The sequence below is a fragment of the Papilio xuthus genome, unplaced genomic scaffold (assembly GCF_000836235.2).
Source record: "Papilio xuthus unplaced genomic scaffold, Pxut_1.1 DF827680.1, whole genome shotgun sequence".
In the NCBI taxonomy this organism is placed as follows: Eukaryota; Metazoa; Arthropoda; class Insecta; order Lepidoptera; family Papilionidae; genus Papilio; species Papilio xuthus.
In genome coordinates, this window is record NW_013530969.1 from 2,471,142 (window position 1) to 2,488,490 (window position 17,349).

The 17,349-nt window shown below is 32.4% G+C and overlaps 1 non-coding gene across 1 annotated transcript; it reads left to right on the forward strand.

Moving 5' to 3' along the window:
• The first annotated feature begins 146 nt into the window (after positions 1-146).
• Positions 147-220, forward strand: TRNAN-GUU (transfer RNA asparagine (anticodon GUU)). The gene has a single exon. It is a non-coding gene; the product is annotated as a tRNA-Asn (tRNA).
• Positions 221-17,349: the final 17,129 nt, after the last annotated feature.

Here is a 17,349-nt window from a genome sequence, read left to right on the forward strand (position 1 = left end):
AAAGGTTGGTGGTTCGAGCCCACCCGGGGGCGAAATTCAGTTTTATATCGATCAAGAAGCTTAAAATTTATGTATGTGACTATTTATTTAGTACATTTTAAATTACTTAGGAAATCTTGATTGTTGGTTCCCGTTGGACAGTCATAGCCTCCGTGGCGCAATCGGCTAGCGCGTTCGGCTGTTAACCGAAAGGTTGGTGGTTCGAGTCCACCCGGGGGCGAATTCCTATTTTTACATATTTGTAAAAATATGAAGTATTTCCAATGAATGTCTCAACGGAAAGAAATTGCTTTTCATGAAACTGATTGTCATGAGTTTACATCCAAAAATTCACACGAAGCAACTGTTTCCTTTTGAGGTGAAAATACAATTTTTGTGCTAAAATAAGTTATATTTAAAAAAAGAACATTGCAAAATTGTCATCTATTGTATTTCAGTAATAAAATAATTTTCTTGTAATTGTTGAAGATAACTGGCTAATCTCCAGATAGTATCCCAAGTTTCTCTCGCTTCAAGTAAATAGATTTAATTGATTCCCAAAACACTCTTCTACCTTGATAAAACATGAATTATGGAACAACTTCTTATAGCAAGTAAATATGTTTCATAATTTAACTAACTATTGTTATCCCCAACAATTTCCTCCAAAGATGTCAGTAGACTATGAAAAAATATGTAGAAAATAATATACAAATTGTGAATAGATGAACGAATTTATTAAGGAGGCTATTTCAGGAACGATAGAAGTTTAAACGTTTTTGCGGAGTCGTGACTGGAATATAAATTAGGGCAGCAGCAAACGAAGTTTACCTTGATATTTAGAAAACTCGTTTAGAACATCACTTACGTTTTCTGCTGTTAGCTTTACATGTATCAACTCTATTCGAACAAATTACTTTGATGAGCACACAATAATGTTTTAATCTCTACATAAAAAAAATAACAAAGAAAGTAAAATTTTCAACGGTAAAAATAAAGGAAAGTTAAGAAACTCATCTAAATAATTTTAACTTTATAAGGCTGTAATCATAAAGTTCCAAAACGCAGATATGTTTCTAAAGACAGAAATTTTCTAAAATCCGTAGACAAGAAATGAAATTGTCGGACAGTGACTTCCTACTGCTTACTAATATTATAAATGGATGGGTGTTAGTTTAAAGGTATCTCCAGAACGGCTCAACGGATCTCGCTTAAATTTGCCATAGACGTAAAACATGGTCTGGAAGAACACATAGGCTACTTATTTAGTGTTTTAATTTAATTCCTGGTAGTACGTGTGACTATAAACAAAACAATGGAATGACATTATCACTACTAATTCTGACCACGATTGCAACTTTCCGTTGTTAAGTATAAAGATATTTTTTTTTTTAAATATTAGCAGATTTTTAGTAAATTTACTAATATTTCTTTTACCATTCCAACTAAGCTCTAGGCTTGTGCTAGGATATGGTTTACGACAATGGTCGAATGGCGGGATTCGAACCCCCGACCTCGTGATCGGAAATCCGTACCCTTAACCATTAGGCTATTGACACTCTGAAAGATATACCTACCAATTGTGACTGCGACTAATTAACTACTACTAGAAGCGAAACTGGATTCAATTTCCACAGATCTTGTATAAGATGCAGTAAAGCTGTTGTCGACTCGACAAAAACTCTCGTTAACATTTCAGACTAAGCATTCTTTCTTGCAGACTTCAGTTAATGTTCTTTTTCAATTAAAATATAAAATGAAACTTCATTTTGAGCTATTTATATTTTTATATAGTTCCGTAAATTTAATTTATAGATTTGCATTGTAACTATTACAGGCCATATCGATTACGAGCGGTGTGCAGTGGCCACGGTAAATGATGGAACGTGTCGAGAGCACGATATGCCGGGTTAAATTCAAACTTAATTTATTAGCTCGGGACTCGACCCTCCGCCTCCGGTCACTTTCAATATTGAATTATCGACTAAAGTAAAATGAGCGAAAAATAAAAAATCATTTTACTTTGTTTACATGGATCGTAACTGTGTAAACATGTTTTTACAATAAAAATAAAGAGACAACAAAATACATTTTTGACACGAACAGCGTACGTTTCCACTGATGATACAAACTTGCTTTTCCCATCACAAAACTAATGACTTACGCAATGATAGAATGTATCAGCCTATATTTAATATATATCATAACAAAAGAAATAAAAAAATAATGCTCAATAATATTTGAGTTTACACAAAAACCTTCCCGTTTATAAAAATATAAATAAGTATGAGTTAATACAAAATTAAGTTAAAAATAGACATATTATAAAACATTTTGTATAATGGCACACAGCGAGTGGCTGGCAGTGATGTAAATAAATTTATTGTTAGTGACCCGTAAAGCCGAGCTTTTAATGAGCAGGATTTAATATCTTTGATTAACGACAGTCCCCGGAGCAAAACATTCAATATCTTTTTCTTGAACCTTCATAATAATTACACGTCTCTCGATCTCATTATTGCGTACAATTTTAATATTACATTATCTAATAATCCGTAACTTTCACTTGCAGACTATTGGTTATCTGTTAAGGCCCCTTTTGGTACAGTGTAATTTAGACGGTCTATGTATTCTGTTGCGTAACTTTTGACCGAAGTTAGCGATAAAAATAACTTTGTTTTTAATTAATATTTAATTTATTTAAATAAAAATGACATTAGCAGTAACAAATTGTTAACTTATAATTATAAAAAAAATAACGTTGAGATTTATTAAAGATAAAATAAAATTAAAATTTACGTTTTATCGACTATTTATTTATGTTTATTCTCCAACGTTGCGTCGAGTCTATTGGTCTGTGGTATTCATTTGTTAAAGAAAAGCATTGCATCGATTGGCAAGCATTGCCGTCGTCTGGCATCATGCCAGAAATCTCTATAGCGCTAAAGTGTTGTCTAATGAATCTCTTCTCTAAACAATCAACATTTCTACGTCACTGTATTGATATTGTGCTCGTATATTGTATTTCATTTGCATTGGGAATTCTATTTAAGAACGCTTTATCGAGTATACATCAAATCAATGTAACTGCTACTGTACACTGCTGAGATAAAGTTTTAGAAAAGAAAGAAAAAGAGAAATCAGAGATGAAAATGTTTTCTCGTGTAAGTCCGTCCGTGGATACGCAATTGAAGTGCTGAACACGAAATATCGAGACTTTTATGTCTTTTAACGTTTTAAATGTTGACGTGTATGTTATTCCTTCAGTAGTTATGAAAAATCTTTCAAATTATAATGAATGAGTTGTAAGTTCAAATATATTAAAGTTGTTTTACTATATTCAAGTCCGGAAAGAATACGGTAATGAAGCATGTACACTTTTGCTTTAGTGTACAGGCAGCCGAGTGTAGCTGTCAGTGCTTGTTTTGACTCCGAACATTTTCCGGCCTTTGAGAGAATTTCCGCTACACATCGTCTTTGTGTACAGTCCGTTGAAATTACGAAGCGTGCATTTTGCAAGTTTTCAACGTATTGAAAATGTAATTAAAAAAAGATATATCGATTTTGGTGCTTTCAAATATCTGTTATTAAATATTGGACAAATTTTTATGAAACTGCTATCAGTTGGTTTTGGTCTTATTTAATTTATAAATTAACTATAAACTAAACGAAGAACAACTGAACAACTGGAAGTGGTATCCAAATAACTGCTTTGTTCGGAATAAAATTAATCAAGAGTGAACAATCTAAATAGAAGACAGAGACGTCGAAAGTACAAACTTTAGTTACCTTTGATCTCTCGACTGTTATCTTTTAATTAAAACTAGTTCACGCTGTATCATTAACATCTAAATAGTTTACAATTGTGTTTGAATTCGTGTAAGCAATGCTTTTGATTTTTCTAGCGTAAAAGTCGTGAGACCCATCTTAATACCAAGTCGGTTAATTCGTTTCCTAATTAAGGGATCTTCTGTCACATATTCATTCATTATTATTATTTTATGTAAAATTATAATACCATGTAGAATCCAAATAAGAGCACCAACGGCTGCGGAATCCCATGACTCAAAAAACCAGCGGTGAAGGCTGCAAAGACAAGATGCGCGCGGTTTCTAGAATAATTACCTTTTGTATCGGTCCCTTAATCCAAGCTTCTGTCACTGTTATTATGTAAATAGCTACCCTAAATAGCAATAGTAATACGTATCACATTAAATAAGATTTTTAAGTGCGATCCAGGTTTCTAGTTCCGGTCATTTTCGACCCCCTAAAACTTCTATCCACATAGAAGTTTTAGGGGTTCGAAAATGACCGGAACTGCTTCTACAAAAAGGATGGAACGGCCGTCTATTTTTTTAAACTGAATACCTCTTCAAGGCAAACAGTGGTTAATCAGTCAGAAAATAAAAAAAAAACATGGTTATTGATAATAGAAAATACAGGTCATACGGGCATAAAATTTTCTTATTTTTCTCTTGGTTAATTCAGTTATATAATAAAAGTATTATAGAATAAATGTTATTAATAAAAGTTCCAAGCATTAAGTATTGGAGACGAAGGAATAAATAGAAACTTCTGATATATAGTTTTCTCAAGTTTGTAGTTTCTTTTCCCCAAGTCAATTACTGCAGCCCTACTGGAGTGCCGACTGTGACCTAAGTTATATCTATCCTTGCCCCATTTAGTTCCTCTCAGCACTAGAACAAACTTGCCACTCGCGGAATTATATATATATCATAAAGTCTTTTAGGTAATACTTGTTAGTTCTCATGTTTACATTTAGTTTTGTTTAGTTTTATTGCCTTTACAGTACATTAATAAAGATAACGTATGTATTTGTATGAAGGAATAGAAATTTAGTTACATGAATTAAAAAAAACTTTTAAAGAAGGTTACCTGCAATTCCCATGAATTTAATCAAATCTCGGAGACTTTCCAATAAACAGTGCAACGAATTGGCTGAGCGCAGTCGCATGACTATCTGATACCCAAGAGAATTTATATTTTAGCCCAGCTCTGTACACTATGGCTTGATTGGATTTGAAAAAATGAAAGAGTGTAATACTATTACTATCGAGATAAAACTTTTTTAATCTATTCACAGATTTTATAATACATAAATAGAAAGTGATCAATTTAATTTTACAAACCTGGTAATACTGTACAATTTGTACGGTTCGAAGCCGCCCACACTTGACATTTCGCAACAATCAACAAGCAAACAACGGCGTTTTGTAGTAACTTCTTCACGGGTAATTATAATGATCCCACCTCGTGCCTAATAGCCTTTGCTTTATACATTGATCCATACTATGTATTATTGTAAATTGATAAGAGTTTTCAGTGAATTAAATTGAACATCACTGAAAACACTGAACACTAAACTAGAATAATACAATTAATTACAATTAATCGCATTAATTTAAATATCAATTTAATGTTCTCGGTGCCTTCTGTAGTTCGATTAAAATTATTGGAATGTTAAATTAAATTGGTTAAAATCGAACCACTAATAAGATTTTACGACTATTCGATTCTAATTAGGTCAGAGGTAGAGCTTTAATTAGAAAATGACATCAATAATTACATTCTAAAAGTGTGGTATTTTTTGAAGAGCCTTCTTTTCGGATCAGATCCACGATTTCAGAAATTCTATTTAAGAATATATTTGGTTATTTAAATAAATATCCAGAAAATATTAGAAAATTTTCTTGAAAGAATTTTCTCTACATTTGTAGCATTAATAATTATTATTATACTGTCAGCGCTTTCCGAGAGAAATGAAATTTATGCATATAACGTGTCATAACATTTTCGAAACACCATATTTATGTTGAACTTATATTAAATGGAAGTGAAAATTATGATTTTTTTTATTACGGAACATTCGTAATGAAGAGACACACTAACAAATGAATATAGTAATCTGATGAGAGGCAGAATAGTTAAATCAATGTAACTTATCTTTTATCCAACAGCATAGAGCGTCTGCATTTTATTTGTTTTTAAAAACTGCCGTCGCCTCATGTCAGAAGCGTATCCTTTAAATACATCTTAATATTAACAGCAATAAATACTTTTTGCAATAGTATTTTAATTTTTTTACGTAAAATACGTGAAAATAACTCTTTCAGGGTTCAGTTACACTTTATAATGTGTCTTAGCTTAAGTAAATGAAGTGTTACTAGTTGACACGTCAGGGTGACACACGTGTGCGAAATTGGAACAACTAGCCCACGATTTATTGCTCCCCGGTTCGCCAGTACCTAGGGATTGACCCTTGTGTAACTTTATATGTAATCGAGATTACGTTGTCTCTTTTATAACGTAGATGACCAAAAGCTAAAATGTCTTTTGTAACGCTCTTTTTAGTTAATAGAAGTAGGCTATGATAAAATAAAGTGTTTCAGAGCTTTCCTTGGTGATCCTAGAACTCGCTTCCGTAGCACTCGAGGTTGCCAACCAAGGAGGCTTTAGTAGGTCAAACCCTAGATAAGAAGTTCCCCAGAAGGCAGTGCTTCTTTTGAGGATTTCCCTCGATACCATAAAAGGATAAAAATCAATAATAATTATAAACAACAGGCTCAGTTACCAAATAAGTCGCAGTTCTCAGATATTGTTGCTATTAGATATAATAGTATTAAACTATAAAGAAAGCGCAAAAGAAATAAAAATTCAAATTACTCGAAATATTGTAATTAGATATTGTTATCATTTTATATAAAACAATACATATATTATAACATTTATCATTTAAATAAGTTATTCATATTTTAATGGAGCTCTTGTAAAATAAAATTAAAAGTTTAATTACATTTCAAACGTTTTATTTAAAACAGTATGCTAGATTTAGAATTCATGAATATGAAATAATGGAATTAGAGTGCAATCATTATGTAGAAACTGAATAATTTTATTGCCAGCGAGCCATGAAACGACCACCTACTGGTAATACGTCATTACGGGCTTTTGTACAAAAAAAAAGTTAAAAAGTATGACCCACATCATATGATCTTATTAAATTATTGACATAGATGTAGAGATGTTATTATTTCAGATTATGCTAGAATTTACAACCTCTAGACATTAGTAGAGTAGCCGACATAAGGTTTTACTAAGATCATATTAAAGGTAAAACTACAGATTATTTCGACTTTACGCAGCTTACTATACAAATATTTTTAGTGTAGAAAATTGTACTATAAAAAGTTATACAAGCTGCTCCTTGCTAGAAATAAAAAATAACTTTATTAGTAGCCTATATGTTCTTCCGGACTATGTTCTACATCTATACCAAATTTTAGTAAGATCCGTGCAACAGTCTGGAGTCACCTTCCACCACAACAATGTCCGTCCGCCTAAACATTCGCATTAGTAATACTAGAAAATAAGTATAAAAAAAACTATTTATATTTTATACAGTTTGGTGTTTCAATAAAATCACACCCAGCGTGTTTTTTTTTCTTTTTCATTTATTTACCAGTAACATAACTACGAAAGAATCCCGCATACCTCTGTGGAGGAAAGCAATTACTTTTAAATATTCATCCAAAGATATTACGTTGCAGCAGATACAATGCTTTTCAATGGATAAGAAAAGTTTGATATTAAAAGTGTTATTAGATACGAAGTTTGTGTTGAATCTTCGTATAATCTCTTACATTCGTTGTAATATCTTTGATATAATTGAATAAGTGGGAACGTAATTTACTTTGGAACGGTGAACCATCTACTAATTTGATCATAGTTGTGAGAGTGAAGTATCAAGATAGTGAAATCTTGCAGCTGCGCAGTTTAACCACAGTTAGTTGCAGAACAAACTTCCCGCAAACTTTACACTCACCACTTATGCTAATTTGGCCCACTCTACCAAGGCATTAGTACAAGGTTTATTTAGTATGTGTATAGGACAACTCTATCTCTGAAGATATGACGCCCACTGCTGGGCTCAGGCCTCATCTAAAGATCACCAAGTTAGGACAACTAGAAATTAGAAAAAGGAACAGCGTATCGGATACAAAAATAGCACTGATCTAAATTAAATTATTTACTAAAGTAAGCAGCTTCGAACCGATATTGGAATTTAAACGTAGAGTGAAGGTATTTGTTCAAAACGTTCTTATCACATTTCTTCATTTTTCTAATAAATACTGGAAATAGAGCTCTTAGAGAACATCAATATGATAGCTCACATAATAAATTGCAATTTTAACACCCAATTTACCACGTGCTCTTCAGTAAATTGAGGATCTTGCCGTTAAAATATGTTATAAGAAATATATAGTTGAAAGAAAGTATAAAGGAGCTAGTTGCTCTACGATAACGATTTTATCGGTATGCTAAATATACTTACTGTAATAATGAGTTATTTTTCATTGCAAGAAATAAAATCATGATATTATTACAAAAAAATATATTTTTTCATTTTCGCTTAATCTTCTTGTAATTGGAAACGTGCAGCTTTACACGAGCGAGTTCAGTGAGCCACAAAAATATCTGACTGATAGGATTTCATTCGTGTCATATGTGTTTCCGTCCGGTTTGTTAACAATTTTTTACTACGTTTCTACTATTATTTTTTTTATTTTTGTTTTAAAATAGAAATATTCAACCAGTTGCAAAATTGTAAATTCGTATAGAGAGTTCGTATAGAGAGGGAAAACCCTCTCTATACGAAATAAAAAGAAAAGAGGGACATAAGATTAAAATAGAACGTAATGAAAACAGAAGGAGGTTCTGTCCTGGAAAGAAATTCTCACAGTTTTGGACAATGTTATTTTACGTTGTTAATCTTTGTTTTATCTATAGCGTCGTTCAAGAAGCGAACATACCATTTCATTAAAGACCGTGAATATATCTGCAGTGCCTCAGGTGTTGCGGATGTCCAGGGGCGTCGTTGATCACCACGGTGTCCCCTGAGGTCACAATGCCTACTATAAATGTATTTTGTCAGTTCAAATGACGTTGACTTCCTTCACACCGAAGTAATTTGATGTAGTTCTAAATCAGGGATGCTTAATATTAATTTAATAAATTACTTTACCCGTAATTATAACTGTATATTTAGGATATAAAGAAGAATAACTTATGTCTCTTTTGTAAATTCTTTTCTTATTTAATATGAAAAAAATGTAATGAAATAAACACATTACATTATGTAAGTGTTGCCACCCCGGTAAGGTAAAGCTGGGTTTAATGTCATGTCACTTAACATATATGAAAGTGAAACGAGCGTTTTGCATAATATTCATTATGAAATGTAGAGGGTTTTACTGAACCATTAAATTGGCTTTGGTGTTACATTTAAAAGTATTTTCAGTCTGCCGTTATGATACAATTTTATGGATTTAATATTTCAATAATTATGTCTTTATGCGTATTTCTATGGTCGATGTTTTAATAATGGCCTTTTATAAAGTCGTTCACGTATTTTTGTATTATTAAAGGTTTTTGAGTTTAAAATAATTTTATTATCTAAAAACACATTGTATACCAGGGATCGAACCCGGAAGTGTAATTTTCGGTACGGTCCAGTCAAGATATTAACATCTGCGCTTTTCATCAATAGAAATAATTATTTTATTTATAGAAATATTTCTAAAGAATTTACCAGTAAAAATGTAGAAATCTTTTTAATATCGAACTAACAAAAAGCAAGTTTTTCTTTCACCTTTCAATTAAACTTTATTCCCTTTGAATTCAAAGTAAAATGGCGCACGCGAATGAATTGAATTTTGTCTGAATGCAGACATTTTGGTCGTGTTAAAGTAAATACCTTTTCACCTCCGAGTTTTTGCATTAATTGGATACTGCTTCAACTTTGAATTTTATTACACAATAACTTTAGCTTCAGCCGGCTTTAACGTTACAAAGTCAAATATCACATTGGTCTGATTCTAAAAGTTTTTATATATATTTTTACCTTCCTTTTGGGGGGTGGGGAGACATGGTTCAATAAAATCCCCCCTGTGCCACCTTCAAGTTCGTTTGGAGAGGATTCCAGGATCTCTAAAAGAACGCAACGAAAAACTTAACACTGGGTTTCTGCACGATCCTGAAAAGATAGAAGGCCATCTCTAGCCTTTGTAAAGTACGGCACCATGTTACGGTCTCCCAGGATCGTTTGGTAAGACGATTAGGGCAATATGACTCACCTATAGTTTTATTTTGTTAAAAGCTTAAATTGATCGCGATATTACTATAGGGGTTGATGTATACAGTTGTGGTTGTGTCCATTACATTTTACGGCAATTGAATGCGCGGCGCTCAATAAATGACACCGATTTTGTCTGAGCCCGCAGTACTGCCTAATGACAAATTCCATATTCTAGTCCCGGGCTAAATTGAAATTTTGTTGTCCCGAAAATTGCGTCATCACAAAATTTAATTGATCACTTAATTTTATGATTAAAATAGACTTAAATATTAATATACCAAGTTGGTAACATAATAATTACAAACTACTTCATAGTATCATAATTGTTTAAACCACGATACCACAATAATTATAGAATTAAACAAAACATTGTATACTTTTGTATAAGTATTGCAATATGATGGTAGGACATAAAATTAACCTTAACTGAAATATAGTTAGTAAGGTAAACAACAAGAGTCCTGAGCTAATAAATCAAACTCGGTGTATAAGCTAGGTCGCGAGGTTCTCCTCACGTTCACCGCAACCATTACTTAAACAGGTTCAATAAATCAAATGCATTTTAGGTGATAATTTTGCAATAAATTACAGTCAAATATTAAAGCCGTGAACAGTTAGATAAGAGGCGATAATCTTTTCTGTTTATTAAGTTAACCTCATTAAGATTAATTCTACGCCGAAGCCATATCATTTAGGTTATAAATAGGAATAAAAGCTTTATATTTATTGCATCGCTTATGTTACAAATTTGAATAGTATACATAGCTTAAAAGGAGTTAAACTTGCTTGTTAGGTATTTTGACTCATAAGGAAGGTAGCGAAATACAGTGATATATGTATGAAAAAATCGTTTGGAAAACGCATTTCCTCGCTTTAATTACTAAACGTCTCGATCGTAATCAGCTTTTCGAAAGAAAAGTCACCACCGCTTATCGCTTATATATAAGTATATTCGTAACTTTGAACAATAATTTGCATATAAATAAGTAATAAATTTATATCTACCATAAAGTAAGTTGCGATCATGATTATACGCTATCTTCGTTCGCAGACTGTATTACTAATGTCGTTTGCGACATTCACATGTAGAGAGAACTCATTTGCGGGATCATCCCGGCTCGTATCGCCATCTTCCTTACGATTTACGCATACTATGATAAAGTTCATGACGTTAACTGTTTGTGCAAACTTAGACGAAATACTTTAGTAAAATATATAGTTCTATGTGCAGAATAAATGAATAATTTTTCAGAGTTCTATCTCTTAGATTTGACTAATATTATAAATGCCAATGCTGGAATGGATAGATGGATGGATGTTTGAAGGTATCTCAGGAACTGCTAAACGGATCCCGCTGGTATTTGGCATAGATGTAGAACACAGTCTTTAAGAACACATAGGCTACTCACTAAGTTTAATTTTAATCCGCGAGGACGGAGTCGCGGGCGACCGTATTCCTGTTATAATAGTATGAATATAAAAATATCTCAACAAATAGTTACTATGTAATAAACATTTAACTTATGCAATAATAATTGCAGTTACTGTAACATAAATTTTTATAGAGATAAACAATGATCTATCCCGTAAGGAAGCAAACAATGTTGCATTTTCGTCGATCCAGTTAAAAACTATTGGCAACTCTCCAGACGTCCTCCTTTCTATTCCTCTCCATGAATAGTTATTCATTCCCAAACATCCTATTAGCATAATTAGAACGTGATTTATTCAAAAACTTTTAAGCCTTCTTACAATTTTCTCACCGTTCTATTGAATGTTAAGTATTTTAGACGCCTGCCGAATGAAATCACGTCAAAAATGTATATTAAATTACTCTAAAATCCCTTTAGTAGCTCCGCTCCACCGACGAGACGTTGATGTTAATCTAAGCTAGGTTTAAAAGAATTTTCGTTATCTTTGAGGTATTTTTAGCGTTATTTCATAAGCTGATAATAAATTTCTTAGGGATATAGTTGATTATGTTTACGAAAAACAGAGTTATAAGGTAATAATCAATGGTAGATAATATTTTATTTGAATTGCTTTTAGCACACTTTTTCAGGTTTGCCCTAGTCCGTAGTACCTTGTGTACACAATTTAAGGATTGACCCAAGTATTGTCAGGTACCAATAACATTTTGTTTAAGTTTAAAAATAAAATTAAGTATTGTAAGGAGTTTAAATCACAAGTCACGACGAAAACATAATAGTTAAGTACACATACTAAGAACGATAATAAAAGATCGTTGATATTTGGATTGGTCTCAATACTATTCTACTTTCTATGTAGAATCTCCTTACATCGATCAATGTCAAGAACCGAGTAAACCGATTGTTTAAGTTCAAAATCGTACATTTAGGTTAGCTCCTAGTTTTTGAAATGATCCGAAGTGCCATTTATTAAGTTGACTTATATCTAGCTTTGTGATTTATCATCGTATGGTGTTCAAAATATCAATATACCTTGCTATTATAATATTAAATAAACACAAATAATAATTACATAACTTGTTGCAAATGGCATCTGCTGTTTGCAACGACTATTATTAAAAATATATTATATTACGATATTTTTTATGACTCATGTATTATTAACTTTAGTTATTTAAAAATTTGTTTTATTTCTGTTGTACATTTCATAGATGTTTCAACGAAATACGAAACGAGCTATCATTCAAAAGAACAACACGACAGCTGACCTTTAATGCATTGTTGCGTTGCTTGTGTGACATTCACAGTTTAATTAATGACTCTTGTATATAAATATTTTAATATTTAATGCACCTGTGTATCGAAGCGTTATGTAGAAATATATTTAGTACTGAACTGAACACGGCGTTCATGTATACCAAAGTAAAAAAAAACATACGGACGAATTCGTCTCAATTGAGAACCTCCTTCTGTTTGAAGTCGGTTAGTTATTAAATTTATGTAAAACTGCAACAATATTTCTTTATCTCTCAATTTTTTTAAGTAACAATTTTTAATTTCTTGTAGATCGTTATATTAATATCATTAGAATATGCTCCTGAACAATATCTGAACTATTTTCTTTAAACTCGAGCGGTCTTAACCGAAGCGGAAACGGCGTGTGTACTTCAAATACCGATAAATTGTTAAAATCAGAGAACAAAATTGTGTACTACATTTCACTGGAAATATCTCCATGTTTTTACTCAAAGAAAACTCGTTCGTTCGTAACTGTGTATGAGCATGAGAATCAAAAACATTTCATTGCAATTCCTTCGTCTCACTAATATTATAAATGCGAATGTTTACATGAATGGATGGATAGACGTTTGTTTTTCGTATCACCGGAACACCTCAACGGGGTTTGAATAAATTTGGCACACATGTAGAACTTCGTTTTTAAGTTCACGCAGACGAAGTAGCGGGCGATAGCTAATACGTCAATAAAAGTTTTTTTTTTAGTGTTATCCTTTTATTTAAATACTTACGTAATGTTGATGTAGGAAGGTCATAATAAAACAAATAACTTTAGCACAATACCTTTAAAGCTTAATTTAAAATATGGAATACTAACTACGCAGAGATTTTTTACTTTTAAGTAACATATTTCGTGATTTGTGGCCATTTGTCAGTTTCCACGTCATCAATAACTTTCAAAAATGTCTGTCCCAGATTGTTTAGACACCTTATCGTACCTCTAAATTTACATTTTTTAATTACATTTACTAACGAACAAAAAAGTTGTTCTATTTAAAAATAGAAAACCCGTTTAATCAGATTTTATCGTGAGATAAAATAGTTGATTTTGGGTGATTAGTTAGATGCCACGTCTCTTTTGTTTATGATTATCTTTTAAGTAGTATACAAAAACTATTATTACTCTTATAGATATAGTATAAGTCTTTACCATCATCGACAATCGTCGTTTATTTTATTTAAAAGCTTTATTACAATAAGAGTAATAGTGGTATATCATTATAACTTTAGAATCTTAGAGGAAAGATTTTCCGTGAGCTACCTACGTTTAATTTAACGTTTAACAAAGAACTTTTAGGCGCGGCGTAATGACGGCCGTAAATGCAGCAAGTATGAGCACAAAACTTTATACTTCCGTATGCGAGATGCATATTTAAGTAGGCTTGACATGGAAAAGTACTTACTAACTTCAACTGTGAACTCTGAGTATATGACATAACACAGCCTGCTTTATAACAAGTTGCGATCCAAGTTTATAGAAAAAGAAAGGAGAGAGAAAATATTATATTTCATATTTTTTCGTAAATACCTGGCTGTGCACAATTACACTTCTTTAGGGAAGTATAAACGCCGAATGACACCATAATGATACAGACAAATTACAAATACTAAAGGATCGGAAAAAAGACAAAGTGGGTAGAAACAGATTTTTATCAAAGTGTGTTCATTAAAAATGCACCATTAAAAATTTAAACTACGAGCTTCGTTGACCTCGAGGAAGTTTGCGTACGTTTCTTTCTCATTTAAAATTAACAGATAAGAATAAAATTGGAGAATTAAGTGTACTTTCAACAAGCTAAGGAAAACCAAATATAATTTAGGCTTTCCGGCATTTTAAGTTACATTATTTGAACATCCTTTATTAAAAAAAAACATTTGACGTATTTAACAGACATTTGCATTGTAAGCTTTCCCGTTTTAAAACTGTTTTTGTCTACATTGCAACAATATTCATGTGTCGAAACGGTAAAAATGCTTTTAGTGAAATGACAAAAAAAAACTGTCCCGTGAAAGGTTGGAACACATATTGCAAACCCGCTACGGCTGAATAAGTATCGACAAACTCGATGAGTTTGGTGAAAAATTACATTAAATATTTTTCATTAAAGTATTGTCTTTATTGCATGTACGAAATTCCACATTTTATATTTTGGTTCACTTTCACGACATTCGAGAAGAGGAAAGGCTTATTCTTTTATTCAACAATTATGATTATGAATAATATTTTTTTTTAAATTAATATTGCAATTAAAATATTAAAGCTAAACCTTTTTAGTTTCAAGAAAAACACTAATGCAAGACATAAATTATTGAATACAATAATTTCGAAAACAATTTTGCAATTTCGCTCAATTAAGCATTTGCGTACAACATAAAACATTTGAGGTTTCGAATAATTCCATGAACTTCAACTCGACTCGAAATATTTGTGCGGTACCGTGAACTGTAAATCGGATATTTCGAATATTACTAAATTTCTCCCGCCCCAGGCTGGCGTAGGGATGTCATTATAATTTCATACCTCATTCAACATCGCCCTCGACTTAAAATGCACTCAGTTCAAAATTTCGCTGAATCACTTTGGTACTAGTAGGTAGATCACATTTAACACAAAAACGTACAACACTAAATAACAATTAGAATAGAATTATTTGTATTTATGTAGTAGTTAGACGTGTTCAACTATTTAGTTGCAGAGATCTTTTCTTTGTGTTACTTCCTAATATAATTATACTTCCGAGAGTAGAATAAGAAATCAATTGCAAACTTACGGTAATTACAGTTTTTTTTTATATTGTAAGGTGACAAAGGAGCGACCACTGCCTATGGACATATACGATTGCAGATGCGTTGCTTACCTTTAATGGACGGAGGATAAAACACACAGAAAGAGAATATTTCCCCCTCCTATATCAAATCCACTTCCCCTTTCTATACTCTCCTTATAAGAAATGTGTGGGAAAGAAAAGAGGATTAAAATTAGGCTTCCGGAACACCCAATCAACACTCGAAGTGCAGAATTACTTCCATTTCAGGCCTGTCATCTGTGTGGTCGTGGTAATGCACCGGACGAGCTGACCCAATCATACAGCAGCTGTTGTTGTTACCAGCGTCTGCCACTGTTAAAGTTATATATCTCTTATACTTCATAAGTATTAATCATGTGCAAAATATCACAAATAAATCTCCGTTCAAACGTGAGTTTAACAACAACACAATAAAGTTCTATTTTCCACACCATTTATTAAGAGCGTCAGTAAAAGTACGTCATTCAGCTTCAATAATACGAGATGAACAATAGTCCCATCGGAGATTTCATTCAACTGTGATCACTTCATTTAAATAAACCTCATTCGGAAGAGTGCCCTCCATACAATGGTTATGATGATAATTAAGTTTCTCATACTTTTTGTGGTTTAAAAAAAGATAATTACGATGGAAATATCTAGCCAAAATCTATTCATAAAAGATTCATATAAGGTATTTATTTAGATACTTATCCAGAACCAACCTTGTTACATTTTTAAAATGAAATTTGATCTGATAGCCACTGTTAGCGCCACTTTGAAATCCAATTTTGGACAGAAGACCTTCTGTGACGTCATACTTGGCGTGTGTCGTCATACCTTGGAATATTTTCAAATTCAAATTTGGGCTAAGGTTCCGGTGTGACGTCACACCTGGAAATTTTATTAGATTATTTTTTGGTCCTGAAAGCCACTTTTAGAGCCAGCGTAAAGACCAAATTTAAACTAAAGGCCAGGTGTGACGTCACACGTGGGCTTTGATCTAAATTTTATTTTGAAAAAATTTCGGTTGTGACGTCACACCTGGCCCTTGGACCAAATTTCAATTTGAAAATTTTACAAGGTCTGACGTCACACCTGGATTTTGGTCCAAATTTGGTTTTCACGTTGGCTCTAACAGCGGCTTTCCAGACCAAATTTAATTTAAAAAATTACTCAGGTGTGACGTCACAGCTCGTCCTTGGACCGAATTTGATTTTGAAAATTTTACGAGGTATGACGTCACACCTGGCTCCTGTACCAAATTTGATTTTGATTTTTTTTTCAGGTGTGACGTCACAGCCAGAAAATTATTACGATTAAATTTGGTTCCGAAAGCCACTGTTAGATCCAACATGAACACCAAATTTGGACCAAAATCCTGGTGTGACGTCATACCTTGTAAAATTTTCAAATTGAAATTTGTTTCAAGAACCAGGTGTGACGTCACAACCGGAAAAATTTCAAAATCTAATTTGGATCAGGGGCCATGTGTGACGTCACACTTAGTCTTTAGTCCAAACGTGGATTTCATGTTGGCTCTAGAAGAGGCTTTCAGGACCAAATTTAATCGAAATAATTTTCTGGCTGTGACGTCACACCTGAAAAAAAAATCAAAATCAAATTTGGTACAGGAGCCAGGTGTGACGTCATACCTCGTAAAATTTTCAAAATCAAATTCGGTCCAAGGACGAGCTGTGAC